Source organism: Rutidosis leptorrhynchoides, chromosome 5 (assembly GCF_046630445.1).
Source record: "Rutidosis leptorrhynchoides isolate AG116_Rl617_1_P2 chromosome 5, CSIRO_AGI_Rlap_v1, whole genome shotgun sequence".
Taxonomy (NCBI): Eukaryota; Viridiplantae; Streptophyta; class Magnoliopsida; order Asterales; family Asteraceae; genus Rutidosis; species Rutidosis leptorrhynchoides.
Genome location: NC_092337.1, coordinates 421,224,276 through 421,246,124, shown reverse-complemented (window position 1 = coordinate 421,246,124; position 21,849 = coordinate 421,224,276). Strand labels below are relative to the sequence as shown.

Genomic DNA, 21,849 nt, shown 5'->3' with positions numbered 1-21,849 from the left:
GCTTCTATTTTTGACTGATCTACTTTGATACCCTGCTCACAAATCACATGACCCAGAAACTGTACTTCTCGTAACCAAAATTCACACTTGGAGAACTTAGCGTACAATTGTTCCTGTTTCAAAAGCTCTAATACTAACCTCAGATGCGTAGCATGATCTTTCTCGGTTTTCGAATATATCAAGATATCATCTATGAAGACAATCACAAATTTGTCAAGATACTGACGACACACCCTGTTCATTAAATCCATAAACACTGCTGGCGCGTTTGTTAACCCGAATGGCATAACTAAAAACTCATAATGACCATATCTAGTTCTGAACGCTGTTTTCGGTATATCGTTCTCTGCAACACGTACCTGATGATACCCTGAACGTAGATCAATCTTTGAAAAGTAGGAAGCACCCTGTAACTGATCAAATAAATCATCTATTCTCGGTATCGGATACTTATTCTTTATTGTTCTCTTATTCAAATCGCGGTAATCTATACACATACGAAGCGACCCATCTTTCTTTTTCACAAACAGAACAGGAGCACCCCATGGTGAAGAACTTGGTCGGATAAACCCCTTATCTAACAGTTCCTGAATCTGAGACATCATTTCTCGGATTTCTGACGGAGCTAATCTGTAAGGAGCTTTTGCAACTGGCGTAGCACCTGGAACCAAATCGATTTTATACTCTACTTCACGTACTGGAGGTAACCCGGGTAGATCATCTGGAAACACTTCGGGAAATTCTGACACAACGGGAATATCGGTCACCTGTTTCTTTTCTTTCTTAACATCAATCACATAAGCTAAAAACGTATCACACCCTTTCGATATCGCCTTCTGAGCTTTCATTAGGGAAACCATAGGGAAGTTAAATCCACTGCGCTCTCCCCTAGCTATCACTCGGGATCCGTCGGCCAAACGGAAAGAAAGCATCTTCTTATCACACTTAATATTAGCCCTATTAGCTCTTAACCAATTCATGCCTATGACTACAACAAAGCTAGGTATAGGCATCAACAAACAGGTTAAAGGAAAAGAATGGCCGTCAATCTCGATGGTAAGTCCAGACACAGATGATGTGCATGGAACCCTCTTACCATCAGCTACTTCTATTCCTAAAGGTTCATCTAACTTCCTAACAGGCAACTTCAACTTATCACAGAAGCCTAAGGACATAAAAGAACGATTCGCTCCTGAATCAAACAACACACGAGCTGGCAAGGAGTTAACCAAGAACATACCGGTAATGACATCATCGGTAGCGGTTGCAGCATCTACCGTCATCTGAAACGCCCTCGCCTCTGCTGTTGGAGGATTCTTTCTCTTCTGCCCGGCAGTAGAAGCAGAAGATCCCCCAGAAGTAGTCGACCTCGCCCCTGACCCTGCCCCAGAACCGGATCTTGACGCAGTTGGACAATTTGCTGATCTATGCCCCTCTTGATGGCAACTCCAACAAACATTTGACTTAAAGGAACAAGCTGTTGATTCATGACCTAACACTCCGCATTTCAAACACCTTCTAGTCATTGGAGAACACGGGCCTGTATGGGTTGACTTACAAACATTGCACCAACCAGACTGAGTAGAACCCGATCCACTCATACCAGATTTACTTTTCTGTTTAAACCCACCTGACTTTTTACCACGAAAACCAGATTGTTTACTTGATTGTTGAACAGACTGACCACCTGATTGACTTTCTGATTTTCCCCCAATAGATCCACTTTGTGAACTTTCTCTTCTTGCTGCCATTACATCACCTTCAGTAACCTTAGCCATTTCATGAGCCTGTGCCAAGGTTGTTGCAAATCTCGCAACTGTTCTATATTCTGGTTTAATTACCCGCATGAAATGCTGAATCTTATCCTTCTCAGTTGGTACCCATTGCTGAACAAACCTTAACTTAGATGTGAAGTCTCTGAAAACTTCATCATGAAATGTCCCGTTCTTATTGATTAAAAACGTTCCATATTAATTGATTTCGTTGCGAGGTTTTGACCTCTATATGAGACGTTTTTCAAAGACTGCATTCATTTTTAAACAAACCATAACCTTTATTTCATCAATAAAGGTTTAAAAAGCTTTACGTAGATTATCAAATAATGATAATCTAAAATATCCTGTTTACACACGACCATTACATAATGGTTTACAATACAAATATGTTACAACAAAATAAGTTTCTTGAATGCAGTTTTTACACAATATCATACAAGCATGGACTCCAAATCTTGTCCTTATTTAAGTATGCGACAGCGGAAGCTCTTAATAATCACCTGAGAATAAACATGCTTAAAACGTCAACAAAAATGTTGGTGAGTTATAGGTTTAACCTATATATATCAAATCGTAACAATAGACCACAAGATTTCATATTTCAATACACATCCCATACATAGAGATAAAAATCATTCATATGGTGAACACCTGGTAACCGACAATAACAAGATGCATATATAAGAATATCCCCATCATTCCGGGACACCCTTCGGATATGATATAAATTTCGAAGTACTAAAGCATCCGGTACTTTGGATGGGGTTTGTTAGGCCCAATAGATCTATCTTTAGGATTCGCGTCAATTAGGGTGTCTGTTCCCTAATTCTTAGATTACCAGACTTAATAAAAAGGGGCATATTCGATTTCGATAATTCAACCATAGAATGTAGTTTCACGTACTTGTGTCTATTTTGTAAATCATTTATAAAACCTGCATGTATTCTCATCCCAAAAATATTAGATTTTAAAAGTGGGACTATAACTCACTTTCACAGATTTTTACTTCGTCGGGAAGTAAGACTTGGCCACTGGTTGATTCACGAACCTATAACAATATATACATATATATATATCAAAGTATGTTCAAAATATATTTACAACACTTTTAATATATTTTGATGTTTTAAGTTTATTAAGTCAGCTGTCCTCGTTAGTAACCTACAACTAGTTGTCCACAGTTAGATGTACAGAAATAAATTGATAAATATTATCTTGAATCAATCCACGACCCAGTGTATACGTATCTCAGTATTGATCACAACTCAAACTATATATATTTTGGAATCAACCTCAACCCTGTATAGCTAACTCCAACATTCACATATAGAGTGTCTATGGTTGTTCCGAAATATATATAGATGTGTCGACATGATAGGTCGAAACATTGTATACGTGTCTATGGTATCTCAAGATTACATAATATATAATACAAGTTGATTAAGTTATGGTTGGAATAGATTTGTTACCAATTTTCACGTAGCTAAAATGAGAAAAATTATCCAATCTTGTTTTACCCATAACTTCTTCATTTTAAATCCGTTTTGAGTGAATCAAATTGCTATGGTTTCATATTGAACTCTATTTTATGAATCTAAACAAAAAAAGTATAGGTTTCTAGTCGGAAAAATAAGTTACAAGTCGTTTTTGTAAAGGTAGTCATTTCAGTCGAAAGAACGACGTCTAGATGACCATTTTAGAAAACATACTTCCACTTTGAGTTTAACCATAATTTTTGGATATAGTTTCATGTTCATAATAAAAATCATTTTCTCAGAATAACAACTTTTAAATCAAAGTTTATCATAGTTTTTAATTAACTAACCCAAAACAGCCCGCGGTGTTACTACGACGGCGTAAATCCGGTTTTACGGTGTTTTTCGTGTTTCCAGGTTTTAAATCATTAAGTTAGCATATCATATAGATATAGAACATGTGTTTAGTTGATTTTAAAAGTCAAGTTAGAAGGATTAACTTTTGTTTGCGAACAAGTTTAGAATTAACTAAACTATGTTCTAGTGATTACAAGTTTAAACCTTCGAATAAGATAGCTTTATATGTATGAATCGAATGATGTTATGAACATCATTACTACCTTAAGTTCCTTGGATGAACCTACTGGAAAAGAGAAAAATGGATCTAGCTTCAATGGATCCTTGGATGGCTCAAAGTTCTTGAAGCAAAATCATGACACGAAAACAAGTTCAAGTAAGATCATCACTTGAAATAAGATTGTTATAGTTATAGAAATTGAACCAAAGTTTGAATATAATTATTACCTTGTATTAGAATGATAACCTACTGTAAGAAACAAAGATTTCTTGAGGTTGGATGATCACCTTACAAGATTGGAAGTGAGCTAGCAAACTTGAAAGTATTCTTGATTTTATGAAACTAGAACTTTTGGAATTTATGAAGAACACTTAGAACTTGAAGATAGAACTTGAGAGAGTTCAATTAGATGAAGAAAATTGAAGAATGAAAGTGTTTGTAGGTGTTTTTGGTCGTTGGTGTATGGATTAGATATAAAGGATATGTAATTTTGTTTTCATGTAAATAAGTCATGAATGATTACTCATATTTTTGTAATCTTATGAGATATTTCATGCTAGTTGCCAAATGATGGTTCCCACATGTGTTAGGTGACTCACATGGGCTGCTAAGAGCTGATCATTGGAGTGTATATACCAATAGTACATACATCTAAAAGCTGTGTATTGTACGAGTACGAATACGGGTGCATACGAGTAGAATTGTTGATGAAACTGAACGAGAATGTAATTGTAAGCATTTTTGTTAAGTAGAAGTATTTTGATAAGTGTATTGAAGTCTTTCAAAAGTGTATAAATACATATTAAAACACTACATGTATATACATTTTAACTGAGTCGTTAAGTCATCGTTAGTCGTTACATGTAAGTGTTGTTTTGAAACCTTTAGGTTAACGATCTTGTTAAATGTTGTTAACCCAATGTTTATAATATCAAAAGAGATTTTAAATTATTATATTATCATGATATTATGATATATAATATATCTCAGTATGATGTATATACAGTTAAATGTCGTTACAACGATAATCGTTACATATATGTCTCGTTTCAAAATCATTAAGTTAGTAGTCTTGTTTTTACATATGTAGTTCATTGTTAATATAATTAATGATATGTTTACTTATCATAATATCATGTTAACTATATATATAACCATATATATGTCATCATTTAGTTTTTTTACAAGTTTTAACGTTCGTGAATCAACGGTCAACTTGGGTGGTCAATTGTCTATATGAAACCTATTTCAATTAATCAAGTCTTAACAAGTTTGATTGCTTAACATGTTGGAAACATTTAATCATGTAAACATCAATCTCAATTAATATATATAAACATGGAAAAGTTCGGGTCACTACAGTACCTACCCGTTAAATAAATTTCGTCCCGAAATTTTAAGCTGTTGAAGGTGTTGACGAATCTTCTGGAAATAGATGCGGGTATTTCTTCTTCATCTGATCTTCACGCTCCCAGGTGAACTCGGGTCCTCTACGAGCATTCCATCGAACCTTAACAATTGGTATCTTGTTTTGCTTAAGTCTTTTAACCTCACGATCCATTATTTCGACGGGTTCTTCGATGAATTGGAGTTTTTCGTTGATTTGGATTTCATCTAACGGAATAGTGAGATCTTCTTTAGCAAAACATTTCTTCAAATTCGAGACGTGGAAAGTGTTATGTACAGCCGCGAGTTGTTGAGGTAACTCAAGTCGGTAAGCTACTGGTCCGACACGATCAATAATCTTGAATGGTCCAATATACCTTGGATTTAATTTCCCTCGTTTACCAAATCGAACAACGCCTTTCCAAGGTGAAACTTTAAGCATGACCATCTCTCCAATTTCAAATTCTATATCTTTTCTTTTAATGTCAGCGTAGCTCTTTTGTCGACTTTGGGCGGTTTTCAACCGTTGTTGAATTTGGATGATCTTCTCGGTAGTTTCTTGTATAATCTCCGGACCCGTAATCTGTCTATCCCCCACCTCACTCCAACAAATCGGAGACCTGCACTTTCTACCATAAAGTGCTTCAAACGGCGCCATCTCAATGCTTGAATGGTAGCTGTTGTTGTAGGAAAATTCTGCTAACGGTAGATGTCGATCCCAACTGTTTCCGAAATCAATAACACATGCTCGTAGCATGTCTTCAAGCGTTTGTATCGTCCTTTCGCTCTGCCCATCAGTTTGTGGATGATAGGCAGTACTCATGTCTAGACGAGTTCCTAATGCTTGCTGTAATGTCTGCCAGAATCTTGAAATAAATCTGCCATCCCTATCAGAGATAATAGAGATTGGTATTCCATGTCTGGAGATGACTTCCTTCAAATACAGTCGTCCTAACTTCTCCATTTTATCATCTTCTCTTATTGGTAGGAAGTGTGCTGATTTGGTGAGACGATCAACTATTACCCAAATAGTATCAAAACCACTTGCAGTCCTTGGCAATTTAGTGATGAAATCCATGGTAATGTTTTCCCATTTCCATTCCGGGATTTCGGGTTGTTGAAGTAGACCTGATGGTTTCTGATGCTCAGCTTTGACCTTAGAACACGTCAAACATTCTCCTACGTATTTAGCAACATCGGCTTTCATACCCGGCCACCAAAAATGTTTCTTGAGATCCTTGTACATCTTCCCCGTTCCAGGATGTATTGAGTATCTGGTTTTATGAGCTTCTCTAAGTACCATTTCTCTCATATCTCCAAATTTTGGTACCCAAATCCTTTCAGCCCTATACCGGGTTCCGTCTTCCCGAATATTAAGATGCTTCTCCGATCCTTTGGGTATTTCATCCTTTAAATTTCCCTCTTTTAAAACTCCTTGTTGCGCCTCCTTTATTTGAGTAGTAATGTTATTATGAATCATTATATTCATAGATTTTACTCGAATGGGTTCTCTATCCTTCCTGCTCAAGGCATCGGCTACCACATTTGCCTTCCCCGGGTGGTAACGAATCTCAAAATCGTAATCATTCAATAATTCAATCCACCTACGCTGCCTCATATTCAGTTGTTTCTGATTAAATATGTGTTGAAGACTTTTGTGGTCGGTATATATAATACTTTTGACCCCATATAAGTAGTGCCTCCAAGTCTTTAATGCAAAAACAACCGCGCCTAATTCCAAATCATGCGTCGTATAATTTTGTTCGTGAATCTTCAATTGTCTAGACGCATAAGCAATCACCTTCGTTCGTTGCATTAATACACAACCGAGACCTTGCTTTGATGCGTCACAATAAATCACAAAATCATCATTCCCTTCAGGCAATGACAATATAGGTGCCGTAGTTAGCTTTTTCTTCAATAACTGAAACGCTTTCTCTTGTTCATCATTCCATTCAAATTTCTTCCCTTTATGCGTTAATGCAGTCAAGGGTTTTGCTATTCTGGAAAAGTCTTGGATGAACCTTCTGTAGTAACCAGCTAGTCCTAAAAACTGGCGTATGTGTTTCGGAGTTTTCGGGGTTTCCCACTTTTCAACAGTTTCTATCTTTGCCGGATCCACCTTAATACCTTCTTTGTTCACTATGTGACCGAGGAATTGAACTTCTTCCAACCAAAATGCACACTTTGAAAACTTAGCGTACAATTCTTCCTTCCTCAATACTTCTAACACCTTTCTCAAATGTTCACCGTGTTCTTGGTCATTCTTTGAGTAAATAAGTATGTCATCAATGAAAACAATGACAAACTTGTCAAGGTATGGTCCACACACTCGGTTCATAAGGTCCATGAACACAGCTGGTGCATTAGTTAAACCAAACGGCATGACCATAAACTCGTAATGACCGTAACGTGTTCTGAAAGCAGTCTTTGGAATATCATCTTCTTTCACCCGCATTTGATGATACCCGGAACGTAAGTCAATCTTTGAATAAACAGACGAGCCTTGTAGTTGATCAAATAAGTCGTCGATTCTTGGTAGTGGGTAGCGGTTCTTGATGGTAAGTTTGTTCAACTCTCGGTAGTCGATACACAACCTGAATGTACCATCTTTCTTCTTGACAAACAAAACAGGAGCTCCCCACGGTGATGTGCTTGGTCGAATGAAACCACGCTCTAAAAGTTCTTGTAATTGGCTTTGCAGTTCTTTCATCTCGCTGGGTGCGAGTCTGTAAGGAGCACGAGCTATTGGTGCAGCTCCTGGTACAAGATCTATTTGAAATTCAACGGATCGATGTGGGGGTAATCCCGGTAATTCTTTCGGGAATACATCGGGAAATTCTTTTGCAATGGGAACATCATTGATGCTCTTTTCTTCAGTTTGTACTTTCTCGACGTGTGCTAGAACAGCATAGCAACCTTTTCTTATTAGTTTTTGTGCCTTCAAATTACTAATAAGATGTAGCTTCGTGTTGCCCTTTTCTCCGTACACCATTAAGGGTTTTCCTTTTTCTCGTATAATGCGAATTGCATTTTTGTAACAAACGATCTCCGCTTTTACTTCTTTCAACCAGTCCATACCGATTATCACATCAAAACTCCCTAACTCTACTGGTATCAAATCAATCTTAAATGTTTCGCTAACCAGTTTAATTTCTCGATTCCGACATATATTATCTGCTGAAATTAATTTACCATTTGCTAATTCGAGTAAAAATTTACTATCCAAAGGCGTCAATGGACAACTTAATTTAGCACAAAAATCTCTACTCATATAGCTTCTATCCGCACCCGAATCAAATAAAACGTAAGCAGATTTATTGTCAATAAGAAACGTACCCGTAACAAGCTCCGGGTCTTCCTGTGCCTCTACCGCATTAATATTGAAAACTCTTCCACGGCCTTGTCCATTCGTGTTCTCCTGGTTCGGGCAATTTCTAATAATGTGGCCTGGTTTTCCACATTTATAACAAACTACATTGGCATAACTTGCTCCGACACTACTTGCTCCGCCATTACTCGTTCCGACACCATTTGTTCCTTTCGTTCTATTAACCCCTGGTCCGTAGACCTCACACTTCGCCGCGCTATGACCATTTCTTTTACACTTGTTGCAAAATTTGGTGCAGAACCCCGAGTGATTCTTTTCACACCTTTGGCATAGTTGCTTCTGATTGTTGTTGTTGTTGCGGTTATTATTGTTGTTGGGATGATTGTTGTAGTTGCTGTTGTTGTTGTTGTTGTTGTTGTTGTTGTTGTTGGGCCGTTTGTTGTAGTTGCGATTGATGTTGCGATTGTTGGGATAATTGTTGCGATTATTGTTGTAATTGCTGTTGTTGTTGTATTGGTGATTCTTATCACCGTTTTCCTCCCACTTTCTTTTGACTTGCTTCACATTGGCCTCTTCAGCAGTCTGTTCTTTAATTCTTTCTTCAATCTGGTTCACTAGTTTGTGAGCCATTCTACATGCCTGTTGTATGGAGGCGGGCTCGTGTGAACTTATATCTTCTTGGATTCTTTCCGGTAATCCTTTCACAAACGCGTCGATCTTCTCTTCCTCATCTTCGAATGCTCCCGGACACAATAGGCACAATTCTGTGAATCGTCTTTCGTACGTGGTAATATCAAATCCTTGGGTTCGTAACCCTCTAAGTTCTGTCTTGAGCTTATTGACCTCGGTTCTGGGACGGTACTTCTCGTTCATCAAGTGCTTGAATGGTGACCACGGTAGTGCGTACGCATCATCTTGTCCCACTTGCTCTAGATAGGTATTCCACCATGTTAACGCAGAACCTGTGAAGGTATGCGTAGCGTACTTCACTTTGTCCTCTTCAGTACACTTACTTATGGCAAACACCGATTCAACCTTCTCGGTCCACCGTTTCAATCCGATCGGTCCTTCGGTTCCATCAAATTCCAAAGGTTTGCAGGCAGTGAATTCTTTGTAGGTGCATCCTACACGATTTCCTGTACTGCTAGATCCAAGGTTATTGTTGGTATGTAGCGCAGCCTGTACTGCGGCTATGTTTGAAGCTAGAAAAGTACGGAATTCCTCTTCATTCATATTCACGGTGTGTCGAGTAGTCGGTGCCATTTCCTTCAAAATAGTTAAATGGAACAAGTTAATCATACAGAATATTAAGAGTAGTTAATAGTATTTCGTAGCATAATATGAACTCATTTATAAAAGCTTTTTCTTCATATTAGCGTTTTATAAGTTTAAATTCGGGTAGTACCTACCCGTTAAGTTCATACTTAGTAGCTAATATACAATTCAACTACTACAATTCTATATGAAAAACTGATTATAATAATATTTCGCGTTCAAACTTTTATACAATATTTTACAAACTTACAATACCGCTTATTTTACATAAAGCATGAAATATAGCACACAATAACTTTGATACAAGATAGTTGTGAAGACAATTCTAGCTAGTACACAAGTCGTTCAGCAAAGGCAATAAAGACACGTAATTCATACGTCCAGAAACAAGTTATGCATTCTGGTTTTACTAGGACTACTTCCCATCCTTGGTCTTGTGCAACATAACCGTTATGGCCGTTGATAAGACAGCGTGTTGTAACGTCATCAAAGGGACGAGGGTTACGTAATGTCCAACAGTCCCGTAATAATCTAAAAACCTCATTTCTTACCCCAATTACCGACTCCGTCACTTGTGGAAACGTTTTGTTTAATAGTTGTAGCCCGATGTTCTTATTCTCACTTTGGTGAGAAGCGAACATTACTAATCCGTAAGCATAACATGCTTCTTTATGTTGCATGTTAGCCGCTTTTTCTAAATCACGAAGTCCAATATTCGGATATATTGAGTCAAAATAATTTCTTAACCCGTTGCGTAAAATAGCATTTGGGTTCCCCGCAATATATGCGTCAAAGTAAACACATCGTAACTTATGGGTTTCCCAATGTGATATCCCCCATCTTTCAAACGAAAGTCTCTTATAAACCAAGACATTCTTGGAACGTTCTTCGAATGTCTTACAAACTGATCTCGCCTTAAATAGTTGTGCCGAAGAATTCTGGCCGACTCTAGACAAGATTTCATCAATCATGTCTCCGGGTAGGTCTCTTAAAATATTGGGTTGTCTATCCATTTTGTGTTTTTAAACTGTAAAATAGACAAGAGTTAGATTCATAAAAAAAAAATACTTATTAATACAAGCAATTTTTACATATATCATAAAGCATAAGAACACTATATTCCATATATTACACCACACGAATACAACTATCTTATTCCGACTCGCTCGTTTCTTCTTCTTCGGTTTTGGTTCGTTTTGCCAAGTTTCTAGGGATATATGATGTTCCCCTAATACGAGCCGTCGTTGTCCACATTGGTTTAGAAAAACCTGGTGGTTTAGAGGTTCCCGGGTCATTGTTACAACTTAAGGACTTCGGGGGTTGACGATACATATAAAGTTCATCGGGGTTGGAATTAGATTTCTCTATTTTTATGCCCTTTCCCTTATTATTTTCTTTTGCCTTTTTAAATTCAGTTGGGGTAATTTCTATAACATCATCGGAATTCTCGTCGGAATCCGATTCATCGGAGAATTGGTAATCCTCCCAATATTTTGCTTCCTTGGCGGAAACACCATTGACCATAATTAACTTTGGTCGGTTGGTTGAGGATTTTCTTTTACTTAACCGTTTTATTATTTCTCCCACCGGTTCTATTTCTTCATCCGGTTCCGATTCTTCTTCCGGTTCCGATTCTTCTTCCGGTTCCGACTCTTCTTCCGGTTCCTCTTCGGGAACTTGTGAATCAGTCCACAAATCATTCCAATTTATATTTGACTCTTCATTATTATTAGGTGAGTTAATGGGACTTGTTCTAGAGATAGACATCTATCACATAATATCAAACACGTTAAGAGATTAATATATCACATAATATTCATATGTTAAAAATATATAGTTTTCAACAAAAATGTTAAGCAATCATTTTTAAAGAAAACACGGTCGAAGTCCAGACTCACTAATGCATCCTAACAAACTCGATAAGACACACTAATGCAAATTTTCTGGTTCTCTAAGACCAACGCTCGGATACCAACTGAAATGTCCCGTTCTTATTGATTAAAAACGTTCCATATTAATTGATTTCGTTGCGAGGTTTTGACCTCTATATGAGACGTTTTTCAAAGACTGCATTCATTTTTAAACAAACCATAACCTTTATTTCATCAATAAAGGTTTAAAAAGCTTTACGTAGATTATCAAATAATGATAATCTAAAATATCCTGTTTACACACGACCATTACATAATGGTTTACAATACAAATATGTTACAACAAAATAAGTTTCTTGAATGCAGTTTTTACACAATATCATACAAGCATGGACTCCAAATCTTGTCCTTATTTAAGTATGCGACAGCGGAAGCTCTTAATAATCACCTGAGAATAAACATGCTTAAAACGTCAACAAAAATGTTGGTGAGTTATAGGTTTAACCTATATATATCAAATCGTAACAATAGACCACAAGATTTCATATTTCAATACACATCCCATACATAGAGATAAAAATCATTCATATGGTGAACACCTGGTAACCGACAATAACAAGATGCATATATAAGAATATCCCCATCATTCCGGGACACCCTTCGGATATGATATAAATTTCGAAGTACTAAAGCATCCGGTACTTTGGATGGGGTTTGTTAGGCCCAATAGATCTATCTTTAGGATTCGCGTCAATTAGGGTGTCTGTTCCCTAATTCTTAGATTACCAGACTTAATAAAAAGGGGCATATTCGATTTCGATAATTCAACCATAGAATGTAGTTTCACGTACTTGTGTCTATTTTGTAAATCATTTATAAAACCTGCATGTATTCTCATCCCAAAAATATTAGATTTTAAAAGTGGGACTATAACTCACTTTCACAGATTTTTACTTCGTCGGGAAGTAAGACTTGGCCACTGGTTGATTCACGAACCTATAACAATATATACATATATATATATCAAAGTATGTTCAAAATATATTTACAACACTTTTAATATATTTTGATGTTTTAAGTTTATTAAGTCAGCTGTCCTCGTTAGTAACCTACAACTAGTTGTCCACAGTTAGATGTACAGAAATAAATTGATAAATATTATCTTGAATCAATCCACGACCCAGTGTATACGTATCTCAGTATTGATCACAACTCAAACTATATATATTTTGGAATCAACCTCAACCCTGTATAGCTAACTCCAACATTCACATATAGAGTGTCTATGGTTGTTCCGAAATATATATAGATGTGTCGACATGATAGGTCGAAACATTGTATACGTGTCTATGGTATCTCAAGATTACATAATATATAATACAAGTTGATTAAGTTATGGTTGGAATAGATTTGTTACCAATTTTCACGTAGCTAAAATGAGAAAAATTATCCAATCTTGTTTTACCCATAACTTCTTCATTTTAAATCCGTTTTGAGTGAATCAAATTGCTATGGTTTCATATTGAACTCTATTTTATGAATCTAAACAAAAAAAGTATAGGTTTCTAGTCGGAAAAATAAGTTACAAGTCGTTTTTGTAAAGGTAGTCATTTCAGTCGAAAGAACGACGTCTAGATGACCATTTTAGAAAACATACTTCCACTTTGAGTTTAACCATAATTTTTGGATATAGTTTCATGTTCATAATAAAAATCATTTTCTCAGAATAACAACTTTTAAATCAAAGTTTATCATAGTTTTTAATTAACTAACCCAAAACAGCCCGCGGTGTTACTACGACGGCGTAAATCCGGTTTTACGGTGTTTTTCGTGTTTCCAGGTTTTAAATCATTAAGTTAGCATATCATATAGATATAGAACATGTGTTTAGTTGATTTTAAAAGTCAAGTTAGAAGGATTAACTTTTGTTTGCGAACAAGTTTAGAATTAACTAAACTATGTTCTAGTGATTACAAGTTTAAACCTTCGAATAAGATAGCTTTATATGTATGAATCGAATGATGTTATGAACATCATTACTACCTTAAGTTCCTTGGATGAACCTACTGGAAAAGAGAAAAATGGATCTAGCTTCAATGGATCCTTGGATGGCTCAAAGTTCTTGAAGCAAAATCATGACACGAAAACAAGTTCAAGTAAGATCATCACTTGAAATAAGATTGTTATAGTTATAGAAATTGAACCAAAGTTTGAATATAATTATTACCTTGTATTAGAATGATAACCTACTGTAAGAAACAAAGATTTCTTGAGGTTGGATGATCACCTTACAAGATTGGAAGTGAGCTAGCAAACTTGAAAGTATTCTTGATTTTATGAAACTAGAACTTTTGGAATTTATGAAGAACACTTAGAACTTGAAGATAGAACTTGAGAGAGTTCAATTAGATGAAGAAAATTGAAGAATGAAAGTGTTTGTAGGTGTTTTTGGTCGTTGGTGTATGGATTAGATATAAAGGATATGTAATTTTGTTTTCATGTAAATAAGTCATGAATGATTACTCATATTTTTGTAATCTTATGAGATATTTCATGCTAGTTGCCAAATGATGGTTCCCACATGTGTTAGGTGACTCACATGGGCTGCTAAGAGCTGATCATTGGAGTGTATATACCAATAGTACATACATCTAAAAGCTGTGTATTGTACGAGTACGAATACGGGTGCATACGAGTAGAATTGTTGATGAAACTGAACGAGAATGTAATTGTAAGCATTTTTGTTAAGTAGAAGTATTTTGATAAGTGTATTGAAGTCTTTCAAAAGTGTATAAATACATATTAAAACACTACATGTATATACATTTTAACTGAGTCGTTAAGTCATCGTTAGTCGTTACATGTAAGTGTTGTTTTGAAACCTTTAGGTTAACGATCTTGTTAAATGTTGTTAACCCAATGTTTATAATATCAAAAGAGATTTTAAATTATTATATTATCATGATATTATGATATATAATATATCTCAGTATGATGTATATACAGTTAAATGTCGTTACAACGATAATCGTTACATATATGTCTCGTTTCAAAATCATTAAGTTAGTAGTCTTGTTTTTACATATGTAGTTCATTGTTAATATAATTAATGATATGTTTACTTATCATAATATCATGTTAACTATATATATAACCATATATATGTCATCATTTAGTTTTTTTACAAGTTTTAACGTTCGTGAATCAACGGTCAACTTGGGTGGTCAATTGTCTATATGAAACCTATTTCAATTAATCAAGTCTTAACAAGTTTGATTGCTTAACATGTTGGAAACATTTAATCATGTAAACATCAATCTCAATTAATATATATAAACATGGAAAAGTTCGGGTCACTACACATCAATCGTCATACTTTCTGTCATCCTCATATTCAAAAACTCAGTTTTCAACCTTTCCATTTCATACTCAGAACAATACTGCTCACGAACTTTAGCAGCAAATTGTTCCCAGGTAATCTGACTGATCTGTTCCCTAGGCAAGTATGCTGTAATAGAATCCCACCACTCCATCGCTTCACCCTTGAGAAGTCTACTTGCAAACAGTACCATAGATTCAGGTTCACAGAAACACGCTTCTAATGCTCTTTCTACTTCTCTTAGCCAATTAAGTGTCACGGTAGGGTTCGTGTGACCATGATATTCTGGAGGTTTGCAATCAATAAACTGTTTATAAGTACACTTCTTTCTTGTTTCAGGAACTTGGAATGGGTACATCATTTGGTTTGGAAATGCCTGGTTAAACGGGAATGGCATTTGGAGATTTTGGTAAGTGTTTTGTGGAAACTGGGATTGGGAACTACCACCAGCTTGGTTATAATAGTTTGGAGGAAAAGTTGTGTTTAATGCAGTGGTATTAGGGTTTCATTGCGCCCGTTCTTGTTCTAGTTCCTTTATTTTCTCCTGAGCTTCTAATAATCGACTCTGTAGGTTTATAACTTCTTGGGAGGTTTCTTCCTCTGATGAAACGTGCCCATCTTCGTCAGGGGCTCTGAATGTACCAGTTCCGGGGGCGGTAGGGCCAGTAGCGTTAGCTTCATTATCTGCCATTACTGCACTACCACAACACTCACACCAAAGCTTAGTATAAACTCGGTTAGTACTACCAACTAACACACAACCTGTCCTAGTACTCACTTAACCCATCCCCGACATGTTATGTTTGACATGACTTTACTAAGTTTGGGAACATGACATTCAGATCACAATGCACATGCTGCCAAACTCAGCTCTGATACCAACTTGTGACACCGCTGATTTTTTTTTATAAATACGTGGCGGAAGCATTAACGTTAATTAAACCATTATAATAATATAAACATATCATAATTACATAACCAAAGCAGTTGACAGCTAGCATTTAACTAATATATATGGTGTCACGTGACGTTTCAACAAAAGTTTAGTTTTATAGGAAAAGACACATCAGAGTTGGCTCCTGTCAAACATAACATCAGCATGCCCCGTCTTCTCCCCAAAAGCATCATCTCTACAAAAGCTAATAACCTGCAGGGAGGAGATGGAGGGGAATTAGCACGAAGCTAAGTGAGTACGACTAACCACAGGCAATAGTATACAGAACAGTTATACTAATCATGTCACAAAGAGCTAACACACAAACATCACCCAAGTGCCGTCTACAGAGACTCTGGCGGCTCGGCCAAACCATTAACCACCAGTTGATCGGGCTGGGGCTTACCAGAAGTTCCTCCACCACCGTATGTATATACATAATCCACACGCGACGGACGCGTCATTCACATATATATACACCACGGCTGTCTAGGCTACCACAGAGGAACCCAACCCGCAGGTTGATCTCTCCTACCGAGGCTACCACACAATAGGGATGCACTGGGCTCCAGCAGACAAGCATCAACTAACATGCAGTCATCACAATAAACTAACTAACTGTATCAATAAGTACAACTAACTAGCATGGCAGTCATAATATAACATGCTACTCTATACTAAATTCTACAGTTAGTCCCACTCACCGATTACCAGCAAACGAGAAGGTGTTCAGCTATCTAATCACTGAACCTTCTCTTTCTCCTTTTCTCCTGAGAAATACATATACACGAGTTAGTTTATGTCCATAAACACCAAATAACACAAATATAGAAATTTTGTCAGAAAATCTGTCCGCTAAAATTTTTTTTGTTTAACACTTGTGCACTTTTGAAATTTTCATCAAAATCTCAAAATACAAACGGGCAGCATAACGGCTAGAAATCAACACTTGGTAAAATTTCCACTGCCCAAGACACTCGGTCGACTGTCAGAGACAGTCGGCCGATTGTCTACACACACTCGGCCGATTGACAAGTCACTCGGTCGATGGTCTTTCACAGACACACTCGGCCGTGGGTCTCACTCACTCGGTCGATGGTCGAGTCAGTCGGTCGAGTGTCTCGAGACACTCGGCCGACCGTGTTCATCTGCAGAAGCTGAAGCCAAAGTGACGGGTTTCACCCAAATTCATCCAATTCTTGCTCTAGAGCTCGATTTTTACCTCAAAACTGACCAAATCTAAGACACTATACATCAAGAAACATAAACCCACAAGATTTGGACTCAAACAACATCAAATTCAACTTTTTTGACCCAAATTACCCACTTTGTAAAAACTATCACAAAAACCCAATTTTCTTGAAGATTAAATCATGAAAACTTGTGATTCTTACCTTGATAGAATCAGTAGATCATAAGGAACACGAAAATGTAAATGATTTGAGCTCAAGAACAAAGATTAGAAATTAGGGTTTGGTATGTGAAAGAGATGAAGGTACGGGAGGGTTTGGGAGTTTTCTAGAAAATGAGAAGGGAAGCCAGCACTTAGTCACTTAATTGGGTTTAATTCCCACACTGAGTGACACACGGGTATTTATTAGTTATCTGATATCTTTCGTACATCATTTGACAAACCAAACGAAGTCCAAATTAAATAAACAAACCTGTTCTGTGACCCTTGTCACAAACTGGTCCTAACCTCATCATTAATTAATAATAAACATTAAATAAAAATAAAAGCATATAATAACGCAACACCAACTTAAGGGCAATCTAGTAATCTTACATCTAGGCCCACTTGAGGATGTTACAGGTGCCAGAGGCAACAACAGAATCATTCATGAGAAATGAATTTTCAGTGCAAGAAGAAATGCCAGAAGTAGAAGATAATGAGGAAAATGACGGTGCTGAGCAGGGGGAGCCACAACCCCATCTGCCAGACGTTCCAGCACCATCACAAGGTCAAGATGATAGTGGATCTCCTCAGAATGTTCCAGAAGTTCGTAGATCTGAACGAGGTCGGATTCCATCGAGTAGATATCCAGAATCCGAGTACCTTCTACTTACTGAAGATGGAGAACCGGAGAGTTTTCATGAAGCAGTAACTCATAAGGATAAAGAAAAATGGTTGCTCGCAATGCAGGATGAGATGGATTCTCTGCAGAAAAATCAAACTTATGAGATTGTAGAACTTCCACGCGGGAAGAAGGCACTGAAAAATAAATGGGTGTTCAAGCTGAAAATGGATGGTAGTGGAAAAGTGGTGAAATACAAAGCACGACTTGTAGTCAAAGGATTCCAACAGAATAAAGGGATTGATTTTGACGAGATATTTTCACCAGTAGTCAAGATGACTTCAATTAGAGTCATACTTAGATTGGTCGCAAGTATGAACTTGGAGCTTGAACAGATGGATGTAAAGACAGCTTTTCTTCATGGAGATTTACATGAAGAAATTTACATGGAGCAGCCAGAAGGTTTTGAGGTTTCAGGAGATAACCTCGTATGCAAGCTGAAGAAAAGTTTGTACGGTTTGAAGCAGGCACCTAGGCAGTGGTACAAGAAGTTTGACTCGTGCATGGTGAGTCACGGGTATAAGAAAACTGCAGCAGATGAGTGTGTCTACATTCAGAAGTTTTCTGAAGGAGATTTCGTTGCTCTTCTACTTTATGTAGACGATATTTTGATCGTAGGGAAAGACGTAACGAAGATCAACCAGCTGAAGAAGGAACTCTCTAAGTCTTTTGACATGAAAGACTTAGGACAGGCTCAACAGATTTTGGGAATGCAGATAACCCGAGATAGGAAGAATAAAAGGTTATGGCTATCTCAGGAGAAGTATATTGAACGAGTGCTTTCACGTTTCAATATGAACAATGCCAAACCTGTTAGCATTCCATTAGCCAACCATTTCAAGTTAAGCAAGAGTTCTTGTCCCTCATCCAAGGAAGAGATCGGGGAGATGTCGTCAGTACCATATTCCTCAGCAGTTGGAAGTTTGATGTATGCAATGGTGTGTACAAGGCCCGATATTGCTCACGCAGTGGGAACGGTGAGTCGTTTTCTCTCGAACCCCGGGAAAGAGCATTAGAGGCGGTAAAATGGATTCTCAGATATCTTAAAGGTACAAATAATCTATGTCTTTGTTACGGGGGAGCTGATCCAATCTTGGAAGGCTATACAGATGCGGATATGGCCGGAGATCCTGATAGTAGGAAATCTACTTCAGGATTCATTTACACTTTTGCAGGGGGAGTTGTTTCATGGCAGTCAAGACTACAGAAGTGTGTTGCATTATCCACAACTAAAGCACTGTATATTGCTGCCGCAGAAGCTGGAAAAGAAATGTTGTGGTTAAAGCGTTATCTCCAAGAATTTGAAATCAAGCAAAAGGAGTACAAGGTACATTGTGACAGTCAGAGTGCTCTAGATTTGAGCAAGAACTCCATGTACCATTCCCGTACAAAACATATTGATATTCGCTATCATTGGATACGCGAGGTAATTGATCGACAACTGTTGAGACTAGTGAAGATCCATACAAAGGAGAATCCTGCGGATATGTTAACAAAGGTGGTGACTCGAGAGAAGTTGAAGTTATGCAGAGACATAACTGGAATGTTCGTGGATTCGGCTGGAGGGGGAGAATTGAAAGTTTCCAGCCTACAATCTAGAAGCTCACCTTCTAGATGTTCAAAGTAGCCTTCTTTGAACACCATGTAGAAGAAGCAAAGATGAACACGATGACGGCCGCCCACCATCTCCGTTCACACCATTCCACCGCCATAGAATTTTTTACTATAAATAGAGGTGCAAACCTCAATTGTAAATCATCCCAAATCACTCAGAGAAGTGTAATCACAACCTAGAGAGTGTGTGTGAGCTTGAGAGTTTTTTTTGTAAGAGTTTTGTAATACTCTGTAAATCTATTCTTGTGAGTAATAGAGTTGTTTTTCTCTAAAATTTATATCTCCCAACGTCCAGGCGATCCCCTCTTCCTAACAGTTATTAAAGTACGGCAAGGAGAAGGATGCCAAGATTGCAGTTAATCATAGATATGGTGATGTAGACTCCATTAAGTGGTTTCGTATAGAACTATGTTGTAATTTTCACCTATTGAACATCTTTGAAGATGGAAATGAGGTGCCTGATTTTTTTTATACTATTGTTTTTAATAGAAAGACTTCAAATTAACTGCAACTATTTCAAGATAGTCTAGTGGTTCGAGCCTTGATATCCTCACAAGAGGTCTCAGGTTCAAACCTCACCGTTTGCATATCTTAGGGTGAACAGGGAAAGGATCGGAAATAGAACCTTATCCGTTTTAATTCAAAAAAATTGTTCGACACCCTAACATTATGCGTTTAATAAAAGGAGGTTGTGAGAGCATGTGTGGCCAATATCCCCATTCTTCCAGGACCTGGGTGGGGTGAGGACAAATATGAGTGGAACCCCGAGGGGCTTTAATTTTAAGCCAGTGACGTCCTCTAAGAATGATAATGGAGTCGAGGAGCTGTTTACCAGTGTTAGAGAATGGAGATTGAACTTGAAGACAATGGAGGTTAAGGAAAGGGACTTAACTGGAACAAAACATTCGATCGACTTTCCAATGATCAACGAAAACTTCGTAGGTATTGAGCATTAATATGAATACGGTCAGGTTATTGACTCCCTCAACAGCTCCAAATCAGGTAATCTTCAATTACTAGTAATTTAGCATTTTAGGATGTTTATGTTGAAGTAAATTAGCCTGCAAATAGTATAAAATAGCTAGAATACCAAAGAATTACATATTACATATTACTCTATATACCAATAGAGCACCATCATTTTAAAGTGCTTCTATAATTAGGCTACCAAAAAAATAGAAGACTTTAAAACAACTAACTTGATTCAACAGTTTAATTAAATATATATACTGCTCTCAGGATACTAATGTGATCTGTATGTAAATTTGTAACATGATAATCCGAGTGAATGTGACTTGGTAGTTTATATAGGACTTAAGTTCAAACCTCAATATTCGGAGTGGTCAGAAATGGTCACGGGATAACCCAGTTAGACGGCGTACATCTGAGTAAAAATACTTTTCAGGTAGTCTGAACAGAGAAAACTTTATCCGTTTACCCTAGCAATGACCGAAATTTAGAAGTTTTGGAAGTTTGGTCCACATAGTAGATTTTCGATCATAACTAAGTCAAAATTGTATAATTCAGGATAAACAAAATATGGTGGACTAACAAAATTATACTTGGAAGAAGAAAATGAGAAGCAAACAACGTCTTGTGGCGAAAGAAACGTAAAGATGGAGTATCATTGGCTACCAAAAAACAACTTCTGCACCGGATCAGTATTTGTAGCAAAGCCAGAAGCTGTAGTAGAAGATGATAGTTGGACTGTAACATTTGCTCACAAATTTAATTATTTTGGTCACATGTGTTAGTAGTTGATGCCAAGAACCTTGAGGGTGAACCGCTAGCCAAAATTGAGCTCCCTCAGTGTGTACTGTACGGTCATCATGGATTGTTCTTTTCATTCGCGTAGTTATTTGGACTAAGATGGGACACGATGTACGTATCGAATTTGAATGTAGCAATTGCCATGTTTGTCTAATATTGATTACTCCATATTTTTTTTTTCTTTTTGGTAAGCGAGGAAACCCTTCTATGAACGATCACATTGGCTCCCCCATAGAAGGTAAAACCTCGGGTAATCAAGCCCCCCGAGTGCGAGACCTGGTACCGGGTGAATTGCGCATTATGCGCACCCTCTGGTCACACTCCCTTTTTGAACAATTTGGCTTAGCCAGGAATTGAACCCGGGTGGTGTGCTTCATTGGGCAACTC

The 21,849-nt window shown here is 37.2% G+C and overlaps 1 pseudogene; it reads left to right on the top strand.

Annotated features, from left to right (window-relative positions):
- LOC139850005 (carotenoid 9,10(9',10')-cleavage dioxygenase-like) overlaps positions 1 to 21,547 on the top strand; it is a 34,526-nt pseudogene extending 12,979 nt beyond the window's left edge.
- The last annotated feature ends 302 nt before the right edge of the window (positions 21,548 to 21,849 follow it).